The sequence below is a fragment of the Lactuca serriola genome, chromosome 4, assembly GCF_051521515.1.
Source record: "Lactuca serriola cultivar US96UC23 chromosome 4, Lser_US96UC23_V15, whole genome shotgun sequence".
In the NCBI taxonomy this organism is placed as follows: Eukaryota; Viridiplantae; Streptophyta; class Magnoliopsida; order Asterales; family Asteraceae; genus Lactuca; species Lactuca serriola.
In genome coordinates this window covers 394,671,199-394,677,198 of record NC_136411.1, presented here as the reverse complement: position 1 = coordinate 394,677,198, position 6,000 = coordinate 394,671,199, and positions in this window count along the sequence as shown.

Here is a 6,000-nt window from a genome sequence, read left to right as displayed (position 1 = left end):
ACTTCCGAATCCATTTTTCATAAGTGAAAGAATATCAAATTCTTGCTACTTATAGAATATGCTAGATTCTAACATTTTATGCAATGATCCTTTCGTAATATCACTGCACCAAAGTCACAAAGACTATTGCCAATAATATTACAAAGTCCTCTATCGGAGATTGTTACAATACAATTCCTTAGATATGATGTCTCTCACTCAAAGTACATTCCTTTGAACATCCTTTTGCATAAAAGTTTCTAATCTAGTCATAGATTTTTCAATATTCAATTTCCAATATGGATACATTTCCATATTTTCCATATTTTCCATATGACAACTTATTCTTAATAGAATCTTATCTATTCATAATAATGTCGATATGGTCCATCCAATATGGAAACATTTCCATATTTTCCATATGACAACTCATTCTTAATAGAATCTTTTCTATTCATAATAATGTCGATATGGTCCATTCAATATCATGCTTCCAACTACTCACAAGCAACCAATCCTCGTCGAACTTTGGATTGTCCTTTGATAGTTGTTTAATTATTTTAGTCAAAACCGATTCTAGTCCCTTTTCCCTCTAAATGCGCTAGACATTTGGAAAAATTTAGAATGGTCAAATATTAAAGCATCTGCAATCGATCCTATACCCGAAGCGTATGGGACAAGACGCATGATGTTTTATTTGCTATGTTCTCAAAATTCGAATTGTGAAGAGGAATGCCGTAATCATAATCGAAATTTTAAGAACACACTATGTACCTTTGACTAAATTTTATTAACATTCCACAACCTAAGCCTTTAGATTTGAAATGAAGCATAATATTCTCTCCCTTAATTATAGCAAAACAACCTTTAAACTCTTACAACTTTGCAAAGTATGACTCTTGTTTTCTATAATTAATATTGCTAACCTTGCAATACTTTCCTTAATAATCATACAATCATAACATTTATTCTCCCACTATCATGATGATTATTATAAAACATAACACTTATGCTCCCACTAGCTTTGACATGTATTCATAAACATCTTAACTTCCAGAAAAACAATACCTATTGAATTTCTTAAGTCCATGTTTTTAATACTTAATGCTTTGATAATCTTTTATCAAGGCCTCTTTATACACCTTTGCCTTAGATAGTTCATATGTGTGTCTAAACAATTAAGACTAATTGCCAAACCTCACAATTCAAATTATGGAAAGGGATACCGTAACCATGATTGAATTCGAGAATGCAATTTTACAATTACTATCTTCTTAAAATCTTTCTTAGTGAAAGCATTTACTCACAATCATTTTCATGAAGGAGGAAATCTTATGACACTTAGATTTAAACGGTGTATGTGTTCCTATCCATGTGAATTTGTTAAAACCAAGGTTTACGACAAATACAAACTTATATGGATCGAACTTTCTTAATCTTGATTTCTTGCCTTATGGTAACACAGCTGCCCACCATGTCTTCCAAGTAGTTAAGCAGCTCACCTTTTCCTATCAATGTACCTTTCATTGATTAAGGTGCTTTGCCTTTTATGCGTTCAAAATGAGAACTCATAGAACTCACATGCATAATTAACTCAATTGGAATCGCACAGAAACAAAATAACGTCAACACGATAGGTTGAAAACCTCAACTCGTGTGCTAGTGGTGATCGATGAGGTCTATTTTGATTTGTTCTTGAAACCTTTCAAAACCATTAAGACTCCCACTGACTCCTTGACATATAAGATTCTCTTGTCAATAAACATTTCTTGACAAACAAATATTCAAGAGTTAGTGTAGCTTTTATCAAAACACTTCATAAATTGGTCCTAGTTGGTCTTTGTCTTATCCAAGACATCACAACTTTCCACATTTGATGAATGTTATAAACCTTCTTAATACTTTTCCACTCAATGTCACAATCTTAACTCTAAGACTTATTTTGGAACGGAGTATGATTGAATTCTTGATTTAACCATTTCTTCAATTCTTGATTCCTCTTCTTAGACATACAATTGTACTAAGATTCACTTAGAGGATCAATTGAGATATGGTTCTTAATCATTAAGACCTATCATAAAGCATAAAAGGTACTCTCCCTTCTTCTTAGAATGGAGAAACTTTTATCTTTCTGCCTATTTGATTCTTCTTATTCGTTCTGCTATTGATTTAAACCTTTTCAATCAATTCAGAATTACACTTAATCTTATAAGTATAATCATATTTACTAAACCTTTAGTAAATCATGACGAATATCATTGTTACTCTTATGGTGGACTTGATTAACACGCAACTTTGTGTGCTCGATCTCTTAGTCCTTCACTTGACACTTTGTCAATGAATTAGTCTAATTTTCAAATATGAAATTTCTCATTCATCGTGCAAGCAAGTTGCATGATTCCAAGTTTCTGTCCAATTGAAACTTGGGCGATGAGAAACTCTCCCTATTTGGTAAACTCTTGACTTTCCATAAATAACATAATAAGAACCAAATCCATTATTGCTAATAATAGAAACATTCAAACATCATTTTTTCATATACGCCATTGGAAGGATAAATATAAAATCAAATTTTATTTTATTGCGGAAAAATTTTGTCCTTGCAATGCAATTCATTGAAAAACTATGCTAATACATCTTTCTTAGCAATCTAATTCTAACTCTAAGTAGTAGCTCAAGAATCTAATCTTCGAGAAATGCGATCGAAATCCATTCCTTCACGGTTAGATTCTGCTCACTTCTTCCTTTAAGCTTCCTTTCTTTTCTTCGATCCTACAAAACATCAATTGTAATCTTATCACATTATGTATTAAGAATCTAGAATAGAAGCTTAAAAGAGTTAGTTAATGGATTTTACCTATATTAGAGCCATATGTTTCGACTCTCCCATCTCTTAGATCTCTTAGGTAAATGGGGCAGCTTCGTCCCCAATGCCCTTTCTCTTGGCAATAAAAGCAAATTGACTCTTTTGGAACATGACATGGAACTACTTTAGACATTGCCTTTCTCTTATGATCAAACTTTTCGATCATAGCATGTCTTTCGTTGTCATTGTCTATATCCATAAAGGTATTGAAGTTAGATTCACCAAGCCACTTTGCTTTTCTATTGCGCTAAACCATTGCTGATTCAGCAGCAATAAGCATATAGGTGAGATCTATAAGGGTCACGTCACGGTTCATCATATAGTACTCTCTTAAGAACTCACTATATGAGTTAGGAAGTGACTGAAGAACCCAATCAACAACCATCTCTTCACAGACAACGGATCCCAACATTCTTAACCTATCAATGTGTGACTTCATCCCTAGGACGTGTGCACACACCGACTTTCCTTCTTTATGTTTACTTGCCAAAAGGGCTTGAGTGATCTTGAACTTTTCAAGCCTTTGAACTTGTGGGTTAGGGAGAATAATTGGAGGAGGTGGAGGAAGTGAAGCATGATTTCTTGTTCCTCGATCGAATCGTGGAATATCATCTTCATGTGGAAAGCTTGTTCCACGGGATTTGGGAAGACCATAGTTGTCGAACTTTGACATCTACAAAACGGGAGAAAACGAATTCAAGTTAGTCAATTGAATGACTCCTTAGAAAATCACCCAAATGAGATACTAAGGCTAGGACCCAACACAACATTTTACAACTCGGGAGAGGGATGCCGTAACCCAAATTGCAGAACATTTGAAGGTAAGTGAATGACGATTCACTAATTTCCACCACGAAAAACGAAAAAGAAATTTAATTTTTAAATCTATGAAAACTCCTAGATCCTTTGAGATTCATTGAACTTTCAATGGCATGTTTAAATCTCGATATGCCCCTCTTGTTTGTGACTGGGATGCCGAGGATCACAAAGCGGGTGTGAATAACCATGCAAACTTACATGGTGCCCTCACATGTTACAGTCACCTATTCGATGTGCCGGTAAACCACACACGCTCCACCGAACTATGACAAACATTGAGTCACCCTTTGCTACCTTTGCTTAGAACCATTTAGTGTGCCGGTAAACCACACACTCTCCACTAACGTCTTCGCAAGGGTACAAAGTGTAATTTCATGGAATTGCATCAATTCACTTTTGCCTAAGTAACTAAGATTGGGAATTTTATGAAAAATATTTAGTTACTTTTATACTTCATTATACTTATAATGGAAGGTTTTGTCTTGTCCTACCCGTTCGGCTAACGACCCTCCACTAGTCAAGAGTGCGGTGGGTAAGAGTGGATACCCATTGAATCGCCATTTTATAGGCAATTTCCTTAAACACCCCTTATAGACCAGCTTCGTGAATGAGGCCTACTAATGGTAAGACTGACTTTTACTCATACATATATATAATGTTAGACTTTTAATGTTATATATAGTATAGGGTGTATTTTACACTTTTAAAATATTAGGTGGTCTAATTTAACAATTATACTTTTAATTCAATTAAATTGTAAACCTAAACCTTTTATGGATTTATTAAACTTCTTTTAATTATACACCTTAATTAATTAATAAAACCATAAGGGTGTGATTTGAACCTTTTCAAAACAATACTAGGGTTTTAGAATTTAACATTCCTAATTAAACTTTTAATCAACTTTTAAATTCCAAAACTTGAGGGCAAGTTTTGAAACATTTCAACACATTAGGGTTTAGAATTTAAATATACATCAAAATTAAACCATTTAATCAAAATTTAAATTCCAAAACTTGAGGGCAAGTTTTGAAACCTTTTTCAAAACATTAGGGTTTTAACTATTTAAATTTCAAAACAAGAAAACTTTTGGGTTCAAATTTAAACTATAAAACCTAAAAGGGGAAATATGAAACTTTTCATAACAACAAGGATCAAATAACAAATAATCTAAATTAACAATTAATCACATAATTATCCATATTTATTTAATGATTTCTTGCAAAACAATTTATCAATTTAGTCAAAATAATTAATTAATTATCACATAAGGAAACAAATATTTTATTAATTGATAAATATCTTCAATTAGATCAAGAATATAGTCATATATATCATAAAATAGGATTTATATTGATCTAATATGATAAAGGCAAGTATCTCAAAGATAAACAGCAAGAAATCTCGAAAATAGCTCCATCTGATGCTCGAACTCGCCGAGTACCACACTGTACTCGCCGAGTTGAGGCCTACTCGCTGAGTACACTATGGTACTCACCGAGTTCATTAGCCAGGGAGCTCAAAATTCGATTTTGCAACTTGAATAAACACATAATGCATCAATACAATTGAAACCAATCAAGGCTCTGGTACCACTGATGGGTTTTGGTCCTAAGAACATCCTATGTGCTCATACAAACCCTAATGCTTGGATCTAGGTTTCTCTATTGTACATGCAAGTTATCCAAGACTATAAACCCTAGATCTAGCATATGATACTCAAGATAACATATAAATAAGGGTTTAGATCATACCTTGATTGTTATGTAGCAATAACAATCCCAAATCTCCTTGTATTGACTTTAGAAAGCATAGAGTCACAATTGTCACTCCTCTAATGGTTCACAAACACCATAAGCAAGAGGATGAAGAGGAGAGAGGATGGAGGCTGCCCAAAACCGTCTACAAACCCTAGAGAAGTCTTAGCCACGTTTTTGGTCCTTAAGGGATCTATATATAGTGAGGCAATTAGGGTTATCTAACAAGGAAACCCTAATTTGGATGCTTAAGCCCTAAGCAACCCATGGAGCCCTTTTTCTCAAGGCCTTGGACGATTTCATATGGGCTTCCCCATTAGAATTCGTCCACCTTATAATATAAGGCAATCCATGGCCCAAATTGCAATTATCTTATAAATACAATTCTAGTCCCTTAAGTTTAATTAATCTCTTTTAGTCACAAAACTAATTACCAATTAATTATTGACTAATATTAATTAAACAATATTATTTCTCCTTTAATATATTATTCTCATAATATATTAATAAATCATATTTAATCCTTTCTCTCCATAATTCATCCTATCAAGTTACTTTGGTGAAGGCAACCCAAAAGGA